This window comes from Stegostoma tigrinum, chromosome 41 (assembly GCF_030684315.1).
Source record: "Stegostoma tigrinum isolate sSteTig4 chromosome 41, sSteTig4.hap1, whole genome shotgun sequence".
Taxonomy (NCBI): Eukaryota; Metazoa; Chordata; class Chondrichthyes; order Orectolobiformes; family Stegostomatidae; genus Stegostoma; species Stegostoma tigrinum.
The window spans coordinates 15494992-15509122 of NC_081394.1; the positions used below are offsets into that span (position 1 = coordinate 15494992).

The 14131-nt window shown below is 53.6% G+C and overlaps 1 protein-coding gene across 4 annotated transcripts in view; it reads left to right on the top strand.

Annotated features, from left to right (window-relative positions):
- pou2f2b (POU class 2 homeobox 2b) overlaps positions 1 to 14131 on the top strand; it is a 500776-nt gene that overhangs the window by 226904 nt on the left and 259741 nt on the right. For all 4 annotated transcript variants that reach the window (XM_059641378.1, XM_059641376.1, XM_059641379.1 and 1 more), the window contains 2 exons: positions 5547 to 5626; positions 7975 to 8062. The gene's annotated coding sequence lies outside the window, so the exon portion shown is untranslated. The remainder of the gene's footprint in view (positions 1 to 5546; positions 5627 to 7974; positions 8063 to 14131) is intronic.

The following is a 14131-nucleotide window of genomic DNA, read 5'->3' on the forward strand; positions in this document are numbered from 1 at the left end:
GCCAATCAAGCGGGAGCTGTTTTGTCCTGGATGGTGTTGAGCTTCTTGAGTGTTGTCGGGGGCTGCAACATCCAGGCGAGTGGGGAGTATTCCATCACACTCCTGACTTGTGCCTTGTAGACTGGATTGTAGACTGCCTTGTAGATTCCCTGCAGTGTGGAAACAGGCCCTTTGGCCCAACAAGTCCACACCGCCCCTTGGAGTATCCCACCCAGACCCATCCACCTATAACCCTCACACCCCTGAACCCTGAGGTGGCCAATCCACCTAGTCTGCACATCTTTGGACTGTGGGAGGAAACCAGAGCACCCGGAGCACACATACTCGGGGAGAATGTGCAAACTCCACACAGACAGTCACCCGAGGCTGGAATCGAACCTGGGTCCCTGGCGTTGTGAGGCTGTAGTGCTAACCACTGAGCCACCGTGCCGCCCTTATGGTGGGACAGGGATTGGGGAGTCAGAAAGGGAGTTACTTGCTGCAGTATTCCCAGGCTCTGGCCTGGTCTTGTACCACTGTGTTAATGTGGTGAGTCCAGTTGAGTTTCTGGTCAATGATAGCCTCCAGGATGTTGATAGTGGGGAATTCAGTGATGGTAACACCATTGAATGTCAAGGGAGAGTGGTTGGATTGTCTCTTATTGGTCATAGTCATAGCCTGGCATTTGTGTGGTGCGATGTCACTTGCCACTTGCCAGCCCAAGCCTGGATATTGTTCAGATCTTGTTGCATTTGAACACGGGCTGCTTCAGTATCTGAGGAGTCACAAATGGTGCTGAACATTGTGCAATCATCAGCGTATATCCCCACTTCTGACCTTATAATAAAGGGAAAGTCATCGATAAAGCAGCTGAAAGTGATTGGGCTTGGGACACTACCCTGAGGAATTCCTGCAGAGATATCCTGGAGCTGATATGAATGTCCTCCAACAACCACGACTATCTTCCGATGTGTCAGGTATGACTCCAGCCAGTGGAGAGTTTGCCCCCGATACCCATTGATACCAGTTTTGCCAGGGCTCCTTGATGCCACACTCAGTTGAAAGCAGCCTTGATACCAAGGACTGTCACTCTCACCTCACCTTTGGAATTCAGCTCTTTTGTCCATGTTTGAACCAAGGCTGTAATAAGGTCAGGAGCTGAGTGGTCCTGGTGGAACCCAAACTGGGCATCATTAAGCAGGTTATATCTGAGCACGTGCTGCTTAATAGCCCTGTGACTGACACCTTCCATCACTTTACTGATAATTGAGGGGAGACTGATGGGGCCGGATTGGATTTGTCCTGCTTTGTGTAAAGGACATACTTAACCAATTTCCCACATTCTCGGGTAGATACCAGGGTTGTAACTGGACTGGAACAGCTTGGCTAAGGGAGCAGCAAGTTTGGAGCACAAGTCTTCAGTACTGTTGCCAGAATGTTATCAGGGCCTGTAGCCTTTGCAGTGTCTCCAACTATAAGTTGGAATCATGTGGAGTGAATGGAATTGGCTGAAGCCTGGTACCTGTAATCCTGTGGGACCACTGGAGGAGGCTGAGATGGATCATCCACTGATGGGTGGCAGACAATAGGGAACCAGACGGGGTTACCTGACAATTGGCAATGATGTCATGCAATTCTTCATTTCGGGTTTTAAATAAAATCAAATGCCACCTTCTCCCTACAGACGGGGCCCTCTCCCTCCACACAGGGCCCTTTTCCTACACACGGGGCACTCTCCCTACACACAGGTCACTCTCCTGGCACACAGGCACTCTCCCGGCACACAGGGCAGTCTCCCCCGCACACGGGGCCCTCTCCCTGCACACGGGACCCTCTTCCCGCACACAGGACCCTCTCGCCGCACACAGGACCCTCTCCCCGCACACGGGGCCCGATCCCTGCACACGGGGCACAATCCCTGCACATGGGGCACTCTTCCTGCACACGGAGCCCTCTCCCCGCACATGGAGCCTTCTCCCTGCACACAGGACCCTTTCCCTACACACGGGGCCCTCTCCCCGCACACGGGGCACAATCCCTGCACACGAGGCCCGCTCCCTACACACGGGGCCCTCTCGCTACACAGGGGGCACTCTCCCCGCACAGGGGGAACTCTCCCTGAACATGGGACCCTCTCCCTACACACGGGGCACTCTCCCTGAACACAGGGCCCTCTCCCTGCACACAGGGCCCTCTCCCTACACACGGGGCCCTCTCGCTACACAGGGGGCACTCTCCCCGCACAGGGGGAACTCTCCCTGAACATGGGACCCTCTCCCTACACACGGGGCACTCTCCCTGAACACAGGGCCCTCTCCCTACACACGGGGCACTCTCCCTCCACACGGGGCACTCTCCCTCCACACGGGGACCTCGCCCTCCACACGGGGCCCTCTCCCTACACAAGGGGCCCTCTCCCTACACACGGGGCCCTCTCGCTACACAGGGGGCACTCTCCTCGCACAGGGGGAACTCTCCCTGAACATGGGATCCTCTCCCTACACACGGGGCACTCTCCCTGAACACAGGGCCCTCTCCCTGCACACAGGGCCCTCTCCCTACACACGGGGCACTCTCCCTCCACAGGGGGCACTCTCCCTCCACACGGGGCACTCTCCCCGCACACGGGGCCCTCTCCCTACACACGGGGCCCTCTCCCTACACACGGGGCCCTCTCCCTACACACGGGGCCTTCTCCCTACACACGGGGCACTCTCCCTACACACGGGGCACTCTCCCTGCACACGGGGCACTCTCCCCGCACACGGAGCACTCTCCCTGCACATGAGGCACTCTCCCCGCACACGGGGCCCTCTCCCTACACACGGGGCCCTCTCCCTACACAGGGGGCACTCTTCCTACACACGGGACCCTCTCCCTATACACGGGGCACTCTCCCTGAACACAGGGCCCTCTCCCTGCACACAGGGCCCTCTCCCTACACACGGGGCACTCTCCCTCCACACGGGGCACTCTCCCCGCACACGGGGCCCTCTCCCTACACACGGGGCCCTCTCCCCACACATGGGGCCCTCTCCCCACACACGGGGCCCTCTTCCTACACACGGGGCCCACTCGCCACACAGGGGGCACTCTCCCCACACAGGGGGAACTCTCCCTGAACATGGGACCCTCTCCCTACACACGGGGCACTCTCCCTGAACACAGGGCCCTCTCCCTACACACGGGGCACTCTCCCTCCACACGGGGCACTCTCCCTCCACATGGGGCACTCTCCCCGCACACGGGGCACTCTCCCCGCACACGGGGCACTCTCCCTGCACACGGGGCACTCTCCCTACACACGGGGCCCTCTCCCTACACAGGGGGCACTCTCCGTACACACGGGGCACTCTCCCTGCACACGGGGCACTCTCCCTCCACACGGGGCACTCTCCCTCCACACGGGGCACTCTCCCCGCACATGGGGCACTCTCCCTGCACACGGGGCACTCTCCCTGCACACGGGGCCCTCTCCCTACACAGGGGGCACTCTCCGTACACACGGGGCACTCTCCCTGCACACGGGGCACTCTCCCTCCACACGGGGCACTCTCCCTCCACACGGGGCACTCTCCCCGCACATGGGGCACTCTCCCTGCACACGGGGCACTCTCCCTCCACACGGGGCACTCTCCCCGCACATGGGGCACTCTCCCTGCACACGGGGCACTCTCCCTGCACACGGGGCACTCTCCCTACACACGGGGCCCTCTCCCTACACAGGGGGCACTCTCCGTACACACGGGGCACTCTCCCTACACACGGGGCACTCTCTTTATTGCCCCACTTGCTGGAGTTTCTGCTGTCTACATGGTAGCCTGTCTTAGTTTGCCCTTTGAAGTGTGTGAGAGGTTTCTCTGTTGAGTCCAGTCTGGCTGGTTCGATTAACAATGTTGTGGGGGATTCTGCCCTCTTCAGGTATGTGTGTGTAACAATTACGGGAAATCTCTCGATTATTGTATGTGTGTGTGTGTGTGTGTGTGTGTGTGTGTGTGTGTGTGTGTGTGTGTGTGTGTGTGTGTGTGTGTGTGTGTGTGTCTGTCTGTCTGTCTGTCTGTCTTTGAGTGTGTGTGTGTGTGTGTGTGTGTGTGTGTGTCTGGCCTGTGATTGGCTGTTATTTCAGACGCTGTTAGTTTTGTTTTTGACATTTCAACCACATCATGACTGAGCCGTTGTTATCGGAAACAGAGGATTGTGTTTTGGATTGTGGGCCTGATCTCACCCTCAGTCTTTACAGCCAGAGGGCTCGTTCACGTAGGATGGGAGACGTGAACAGGGATACAGGCTGACACATACCGTGATACCTGTACCTGAGTACAGGGTGACCTGGACAGGTACATGGGGAGGCCTGTACCGGGAGATCTGTGCTGCAGATATAGAATGAGCCAGGCAGGGATATTGGAGGCCCATTTCTGAAGAAGGGTCCCGACCCAAAACGTCAGCTTTCCTGCTCCTCTGATGCTGCCTGGCCTGCTGCGTTCATCCAGCTCCACGCTGCGTAGTCTACTGTAGGTTCTATATTTTGACATAGGGTGGTCTGGACAGGGATGGTGGGGTGTCCTGTACAATGCCCAAAGTTGGGAAAATCCAGAATAAAATGTCACAGAATAAGGGGTAAAACATTCAGGACTGAGATGTGGAGAAATTTCTTCACACAGAGAGCTGTGAACCTGTGGAATTCTCTCCCACAGGAAACTGTCTTCCAGCTAGAGCTGGACGTGGGCCTTGTGGTTAAGGGAATCAAGGGCTGTGGGGAAAATGTGGGAATTGGATACTGAGATTGAATCCAGCCACGATCGTATTGAATGGTGGTGCAGGGTTGAAGGGCTCAATGGCCTCATCCTGCTCCTGTTTTTACTGTGATAAGGGATGAGCTACACAGGGATACGGAAGGCCCTGTGCCAGGATAGAGAAGAACCTGTGCTAGCAGATGGCGGGGAGAAGCTGAGATCGGAAAATACAGTGTTTCTGTCTGAGGGAACAGTGTTTGAGGGAATGAGAGGACAGTGTGGAACCAGGTGAGTGTGTAAGTTAGGGACCATGTTATTTTCAGGAATGTGAATTGTCAAGTCCGTGAGGTTCCGAATATGGTTTGGAATAACGTGTGATAACACACGAGAAATCAGGAGAGTATGTGAAACATTAAACACTGAAAGATCTGTGGATGCTGTAAATCAGGAACAAAAACAGAAGTTGCTGGAAAAACTCAGCAGGTCGAGCAGCATCTGTGAAGGAAAGAAATCAGAGTTAACGTCTCGGGTCCGGTGACCCTTCCTCAGAATGGTTGTGTGTATTTTAAACGTGAAGTGTGTAAGCTGGGGACTTTGTTAACATGTGTTAAGCAGGGAGTGCGTTATTTCATGATGTGTGAATCGGAGACTGTTTTCAGCAGGAGATTGATCTCTGCCAACTTTTTGAATCTGGGACAATGTTGATTGGGCAATATTTTAATTAGTCCCTTTTTTAAGAGTAAGTGGTGTGGAGATTTGGCAAGTTTGATCAGTCTTTCTGTAGAAAGTACCGCTGACCTCCGTTCTTCAGTCACTTCTGTTTATTTCTTGCAGGAACACACCCAAAATGCCATTAGGTTGGGAATTTTAGGATTTTGATCTGGCGACACTGAAGAAACTTCCATGGCAGGACGGTGAGTGATTTCAGTGGCGTGTTTGTCAGTGACTTGTTGAAACTGAGGACTGCAGCAGTTTGGGAGAGTCGGAATTGTGGAGCGCGTTATCAGGGGAGTGGGTTGATGGGGGAGGGGATTGATGGGGAGGGGGATGATGGGGGAGGGGATTGATGGGGTAGGGGATTGATGGGGAGTGGGTTGATGGGGGAGTGGGTTGGTGGGGGAGGACGTTGACGGGGGAGGGCGTTAATGGGGGAGTAGGTTGATGGGGGAGCGCGTTGATGGGGGAGCATGTTGACGGGAGAGGCCATTGACGGGGAGGGGATTGATGGGGGAGGGAGTTGACGGGTGAGGGCGTTGGCAGGGGAGGGCATTGACGGGGAGGGAGTTGACAGGGGAGGGGGTTGGCGGGAGTGCGCGTTGTCGGGTGAGGTCATTGACGTTGGAGCGCGTTGACAGGGGAGGGCGTTGATGGGGGAGGGCGATGACGGGGGAGCGCGTTGTCGGGTGAGGGCATTGACAGTTAGGGTGTTGACGGGGGAGGGCGATGACGGGGGAGGGCGTTGATGAGGGAGGGTGTTGATGGGGGAGGGCGTTGATGGGGTAGAGCGATGACAGGGGAGGGCGTTGACGGGGGAGGGGGTTGACGGGGGTGCGCGTTGTCGGGTGAGGGCATTGATGGGGGAGCGCATTGACGGAGGAGGGCGTTGACGAGGGAGGGCGATGACGGGGGAGGGCTTTGACGAGGGAGCACGTTGACGGGGAGGGCGTTGACGGGGGTGCGCGTTGACGGGGGAGGGTGTTAACAGGGGAGCGCGTTGACGGGGGAGCGCGTTGACAGGGGAAGTGTTGATGGGGGAGCACGTTGACGGGGGAGGCGTTGATGGGGGAACACGTTGACGGGGGAACACGACGGAGGAGGGCGTTGGCGGGGGAGCGCATTGACGTGGGAGGGCGTTGACTGGGGTGCACGTTGACGGAGGAGGGCGTTAACGGGGGAGCGCGTTGACGGGGGAGGGCATTGAGAGGGGAGTACGTTGATGGGGGAGGGAGTTGATGGGGGAGTGGGTTAATTGGGGAGTGCATTGATGGCGGAAGGTGTTGATGAGGGAGTGCGTTGATGGGGGAGCGCATTGATGGGGGAGAGTGTTGATGGGGAAGTGCATCAACGGGGGAGCGTGTTGAGGGGGAGGCATTGACGGGGGAGAGCGTTGACGGGCAAGGGCGTTGACAGGGGAGGGCATTGACGAGGGAGCACGTTGACGGGGGAGAGGGTTGACGGGGATGACGTTGATGGGGGAGGGCGTTGATGGGGGAGGGTGTTGATGGGGGAGGGTGTTGATGGGGGAGGGTGTTGACGGGGAGGGCGTTGACGGTGGAGGGTGTTGACGGGGGAGGGTGTTGACGGGGTGGGCATTGATGGGGGAGCGTGTTGATGGGGGAGGGTGTTGAGGGGAGGGCGTTGGTGGGGTAGGGTGTTGATGGGGGAGGGTGTTGACGGGGGAGGGCGTTGACGGGGGAGGGTGTTGACGGGGGAGGGTGTTGACGGGGTAGGGTGTTGATGGTGGGGGGCGTTGATGGGGAGGGCGTTGATGGGGGAGGGTGTTGATGGGGGAGGGCGTTGATGGGGAGGGTGTTGATGGGGTGGGGTGTTGACGGGGTGGGCGTTGACGGGGTGGACATTGATGGAGGAGGGTGTTGATGAGGGAGGGCGTTGATGGGGGAGGCCGTTGATGGGGGAGGGTATTCATGGGAGATTCTGTTTGTTGAGGAGGTGGTAATCGCAGACTCAATGAATCTGGGAGCGTATTAACCAGGGACTGGTTTCGTGGGGAATGTGTGAATTGGGAAATTGTCAGTGAGAGGTGGTGTGTGTGTCATTCAGGTAAAATGTTCAATGATGTATGTGTGTGGTTTTATTCACAGAGAATGTTTAATCGAAGAGGATGTAAACAGGGGAGTCTGTAGGTCAGGAAGTATCTTCTGAGAGTGTGCGCATGTGGAATGTGTGCATCACTGAAGGTATCATTGAGGAATGTGTTAATGTGTGAGGGCTTCACTCAGGAGCATGGCCATACAAGGCAGTGTGACTGGGAGGGGACTGTCAACACAGAGCAATCTCACGCAGGTCCGTACTACCTAGGAGACATGTTAAGTGTGGAGTGTGTTATTTTGTGAAGTGTGCACTGTTGGGAGTCTGGAAATGAGCTTTCCGAATTGAGGGCTGTGTTAATTGGGGCCTGTTTAATGAGTTGGTCTCGATTGAGTTAGTAAGCTGAGGGTTTTGCTGGGTTATTAATGATGAACCTATGGTAGAGAGTGCTCAGGTGCTGCATTTTTCAATCACATCCCTCTGTTTGTTGCAGGCAAACCCAAAATGCCCTTAGGAAGGAATTTCTAGGATTTTGATCCAGTGACAGTGAAGGAAGAGTCAGAAACTTCCAAGCCAGGATGGTGAGTGGCTTTAAGGGAACTCAGAGTTGTGGAGCATGTGGCATGGGCAGGGTGTGTGATTGGGTGCAGGGGGTGTGATGGGGGGTCGCAGGGGGTGTGATTGGTGGGGCAGGGTGTGTGATGGGGAAGGTGTGTGATTTGGGGGGCAGGGTGTGTGATTGGGCGGGTGTGTGATTGGGGGGGTGGGTGTGTGATGGGGGGAGGGTGTGTAATTGCGGGGGCAGGGTGTGTGATGGGGGTGCAGGGTGTGTGATGGGGAGGGTGTGTGATGGGGGGGCAGGGTGTGTTATTGGGGATGCAGGGTGTGTAATTGGGGGGAGGGTGTGTAATGGAGGGGCAGGGTGTGTGATTGGGGGGGCAGGGTGTGTGATGGGGGCGCAGGGTGTGTGATTGGGGGGGCAGGGTGTGTGATTGCGGGGGAGGATGTGTGATGTTGGGGGGAGAGTGTGTGATGTTGGGGGGAGGGTGTGTGATGTGGGGGGGAGGGTGTGTGATGTGGCGGGGGGAGGGTGTGTGATGTCGGGGGGAGGGTGTGTGATGTGGGGGGGAAGGTGTGTGATGTCGTGGGGGAGGGTGTGTGATGTGGGGATAGGGTGCATGATGGGGGAGGGCGTGTGATGGCAGGGAGGGTGTGTGATGTGGTGGGGAGGGTGTGTGATGGCAGGGAGGGTGTGTGATGTGATGGGGAGGGTGTGTGATGTGGGGGGTTGGGTATGTGATGTGGGGGAGTTGGATGTGTGATGTGGGGGGAATGTGTGCGATGGGGGGAATGTGTGCGATGTGGGGATAGGGTGTGTAATGGGCGCAGGGTGTGTGATGTGGGGGGTTGGGTGTATGATGTGTGGGTGTTTGGGTGTGTGATGTAGCGGGGGAGGGTCTGTGATGGGGGAGGGTGTGTGATGTTGGGGGTTGGGTGTGCGGTGTGGGGGGAATGTGTGCGATGGGGGGAATGTGTGCGATGTGGGGATAGGGAGTGTAATGGGGGAGGGTGTGTGTGATGTGGGGGGTTTGGGTGTGTGATGTGTGGGTGTTTGGATGTGTGATGTGGGGGGAGTGTGTGCGATGGGGGGAATGTGTGCGATGTGAGGATAGGGTGTGTAATGGGCGCAGGGTGTGTGATGTGGGGGGTTGGGTGTATGATGTGTGGGTGTTTGGGTGTGTGATGTGTGGGTGTTTGGGTGTGTGATGTGGGGGGAGTGTGTGCGATGGGGGGAATGTGTGCGATGTGAGGATAGGGTGTGTGATGGGGGAGGGTGTGTGATGTGGGGGAGTTGGACGTGATATGTGGGGTTGGGTGTGTGACGTGGGGGGAATATGTGCGATGGGGGGAATGTGTGCGATGTAGGGATAGTGTGTGTAATGGGGGCAGGGTGTGTGATGTGGGGGTTTGGGTGTGTGATGTTGGGGGGAGTGTGTGTAATGGCGGAAGGGTGTGTGATGTGGGGGGGTATCGGGTGTGTGATGTGTGGGTGTTTGGGTGTGTGATGTAGTAGGGGAGGGTGTGTGATGTTGGGGGAGGATGATATTCAGTGTGTATGTGAGGGGAATGTGTCATTTTGGAGGAATGTGTCATTTGAATTGTTTCTCATTCACTCATGGGATATGGGCATCATAGTTTGGGCCCAGCATTCATCGCCTGTCCTTAGTTGCTCCCTTGAGAAGGTGAGGGTGAGCTGCCTTCTTGACCTGCAGCAGTGGGTTGACCCACAATATCCTTAGGGAGAGTATTCCGGGATTGTGACCCAACGACACTGAAGGAATGGCAATATATTTCCAAGGGTGGTCAGTGGCTCGGAGGGGAACTTGCAGGGAGTTGGTGTTCCCATGTATCTGCCACCCCTTGTCCTTTTAGATGGAAGTGGTCGTGTGTTTGGAAGGATCTGTCTGAGGATCTTTGGTGAATTTCTGCAGTGCATCACGTAGATGGTACACACTGCTACGACTGAGCGTCAGTGGTCGGGGGAGTGGGATGTTTGTGGATGTGGTGCCAATCAAGCCGGAGCTGCTTTGTCCTGGATGGTATCGAGCTTCTTGAGTGTTGTCGGGGGCTGCAACATCCAGGCAAGTGGGGAGTATTCCATCACACTCCTGACTTGTACCTTGTAGATGGTGGAACAGGATTTGGCGAGTCAAGAGGGGAGTTAGTTGCTGCAGGATTCCCAGCTTCTGGCCTGATCTTGCAGCCACTGTGTTTATGTGGTGAGTCCAGTTGAGTTTCTGGTCAATGATAGCCCCCAGGATGTTGATAGTGGGGATTCAGTGATGGTAAGACCGTTGAATGTCAACGGATAGTGGTTAGATTGTCTTTTGTTGGTGATGGTCATAGCCTGGCATTTGTGTGGCACGATGTCACTTGCCACTTGTCAGTCCAAGCCTGGATATTGTCCAGATCTTGTTGCATTTGAACACGGGCTGCTTCAGTATCTGAGGAGTCACAAATGGTGCTGAACATTGTGCAATCATCAGCGTATATCCCCACTTCTGACCTTATAATAAAGGGAAAGTCATCGATAAAGCAGCTGAAGATGATTGGGCTCGGGACACTACCCTGAGGAATTCCTGCAGAGATATCCTGGAGCTGATATGAATGTCCTCCAACAACCACGACTATCTTCCGATGTGTCAGGTATGACTCCAGCCAGTGGAGAGTCTGCCCCTGATACCCATTGATACCAGTTTTGTCAGGGCATCACAGGGTTCCCTGATGCCACACTCAGTTGAATGCAGCCTTGATACCAAGGACTGTCACTCTTACCCTAATCTGTTGTGTTAATGGGAAGCATGTTCATTGTGAGTGTATTATTCAGGGACTCTGTAAATCATTGAACATTTTATTGGATAAGTGCATTATTTGGGTAAATATGAACTGGTGAGTGTAGTATTTGATGATTGTGTTATTCTGGGAGTTGTGTTAAAGGGCAGCTGAGTTTGTCAGGGAACCTGTTAATTTGGGAGTGTGTCAGTGCATAACTATGTCCATCCGGAAATATGTAATTTGGGGAGTGTTATGATCTTTTTACTGTCACATGTTTGACAGTGACAAAAACAGTGAAATATAGTGAAATGCTTTTCCTCTGTAGCCAACATCAGGTGAATAGTTTAAGAATAAAAAGAAAAGATAGAAAGATACAGCAAAGTGTATGACCATCCCATTGCCAGCTCAGCATCAATGATGCCTGTATTAGGGCCAGGGTCACTTAATCAGGGGCTCGGATTCTCTGGGATCGAGTTATTCAGTGCTCTGTAATCCTGGGAGCATATTATTCTGGAATCATGTAATTCTGGGAGAGTGTAATCTAGAGGAAGTGTGTAATTCAGAGTAAGTGTGTAATCCAGAGAAAGTATAATTTGGAGAAGAGTGTAATTCAGACAAGTGTGTAGTCTGGGGGGTGTATAATTCTGGGTGAGTTTGTAATTCCGTATTTGTACATGTTTGATTCGGCGAGTGTGTTAGCTGGGTAGCCAGGTATTTTGGGGGTGTGTTCGTTGTGGAATGTGTCATTCACGAAGCATCCTGTTCAGGGAGTGTATTAATCAGAAAGTGTCTTATTTGGGGATGGTGCTACTTGGGAAGTGCTTTTCGGAAACCAATCAACTATACAGCATGTCCATTGCAGTACGTGGCCGTCAGGGAGTGTGTTATTCAGTGAGTGCACAGGTTAATCTGGGAGACTGATCATCAGGGAGTGTGGTCATCAATGGGCTGTGTTACTCGGGAGCATGGAAATCAGGGAGCATGTGGATGGGGGAGCATGTTGGTCTGGGAGTGTGTTAAATGTGAGAATGTTAATTGGGATTGTATTATTCAGCTATGCAATACCCTGAGATTACGTTAACCGGGGGCGGGGGCGGAGGTGGTGGGGCGGGGGGGCGGGGAATGAGCTAATTAGTGAGTACAAATTATTCCACAAATGCCATGGACCTCATTTTAAAGAATAGAAAATCCTCAAACATTACATTCCTGCAGTTAGTCCCTCCCTCCCTCCCTCCTCAAACTGGAAAGAGAGGAACAGGTGGAAAATAATGTGTTGTGGCTCAGAAACAGCACAGACTCACATCCTGACTTTTGGCCAAGTGAGTGGTGTGTGAAACATGGGAGGTTTTGGATCCACGAGACATCCAGGATGGCCACACCTTCCTGCAGCACTCAGAAAGTCACTGTCCTTTCAGATTTGGAGCAGCAACCATCCTCAGAGGGCACGGTCCAGGAGGGAGGGAGGCCGGTGGGGCAGATGTACCAGAGAGCGGCCATGGAAGATAGAAAAATACAACACAGGAACAGGCCCTTCCGTCCACAATGCGGTGCTGAACATGATGCTAAATTCCCTTCATTCATTCATGTGATGAGGACGTTACTGGCTAACAAATTACCCAGTGGGCAGTTCAGAGATACCCACATTGCTGTGGGTCTGGAGTCACATGTAGGCCAGACCGGGTAAGGATGGCAGTTCCCTTCCCTAAAGGACATTAGTGAAACAGATGGGTTTTCCTTGACAATTAACAACGAATTCACGGTTATCATTAGATTCTTAATTCCAGATATTTCTTGAATTTAAATTCCACCATCAGCTGTGGCAGAATTCGAACCTGGGTCCCCAGAGTGTTATCTGGGTCTCTGGATTAACAGCCCAGCGATAATAGCAGATGAAGGTAGGGCTCGGATTAGTACTTGGAACTGTGATGTTGTTGCTATTACAGAGACTCATTTAAGGGAGGTACAGGATCGGCTGCTTAACGTTCTAGGATACAGATGTTTCAGGCGGGATGGGGGGGATATAAAAAGGGCTGGAGGAGTTTCATGACTTGTTTAGGAGAATATCGCAGCTGTACTGCAGGAGGACACCTCGGATGGCTCTTACAGCGAGGCAATATGGTAGAGCTCAGGAACAGGAAGGGTGCAACCACAAGTTTGGGTTTCACTATAGGCCTCCCAACAGCCAGCGGGAGATAGAAGAACAGATAGGCAGGCAGATTTTGGCAAGCTGTATAAGTAACAGGGTTGTTGACGTCGGTGATTTTAACTTCCCATCTATTGACTGGGACTCACTGGGTGCTTGGGGCTCAGATGGGCAGAGTTTGTAAGGAGCATCCAGGAGGGATTCTCGAAAGACTATGCAGATAGTCCAACTAAGAAAGGGGCCATACTGGACCCGGTATTGAGGAATGAGTCTGGCCAGGTGGTTGATGTCTCAGTAGGGGAGCAGTTTGAAAACAGTGATCATAGTTCAGTAAGCTTTAAGGTACTGATGGATAAAGATCGGTGTAGCTGTCGGGTGAAGGTGCTAAATTGGGGGAAGGCTAATTACAACAATATTAGGCAGGAAATGAAGAATGTAGTTTGGAGGCAGATGTTTGAGGGCAACATCTGGTATGTGGGAGGCTTTCAAGTGTAAGTTGCTGAGAACTCAGGACCGGCATGTTCCTGTAAGGATGAAGGATAAGTAAGGCAAGTTTAGGGAACTTTGGATAACGAGAGATATTATGAGCCTAATCAACAAGAGGAAGGAAGCATTTGTCAAGGCTGTGAGGCTGGGAACACACAAAGCAAGAGTGGGATTCAAGGAAGGTTGAAAGAAACTTAAGCAAGGAGTCAGGAGGGCTAAAAGGGGTCACGAAGGATTAAGGAAAATTTTATACATATATAAAGAGCAGGAGGGTAGCCAGGCAGAGGGTTGGCCCACTCAAGGACGGGGAAGGGAATTTTTGGGTGGAGCCAGAGGACATGGGTAAGGTATTCAATGAGTACTTTGTGTCGATATTCACCATAGGGAAGGACTTGGTGGGTGATGAGTCTGGGGAAGGGTGTGTAGATAGTTTGAGTCATGTTGACATCAAAAGGGAGGAGGTGTTGGGGGCCTTGAGAAACATTAAGGTAGACAAGTCCCCAGGGGCTGATGGGAGATACCCCAGAATATAGAGAGAAGCAAGGGAGAAAATCGCTTAGGCCTTGAGGGAAATCTTTGTATCCTCACTGGCTACAGGGAAGGTCCCAGGGGATTGGAGAATAGCCAATGTTGTTCTTTATTTAAGAAGGGTGGCAGAGATAGTCCAACTAATTACAGGCCTTGA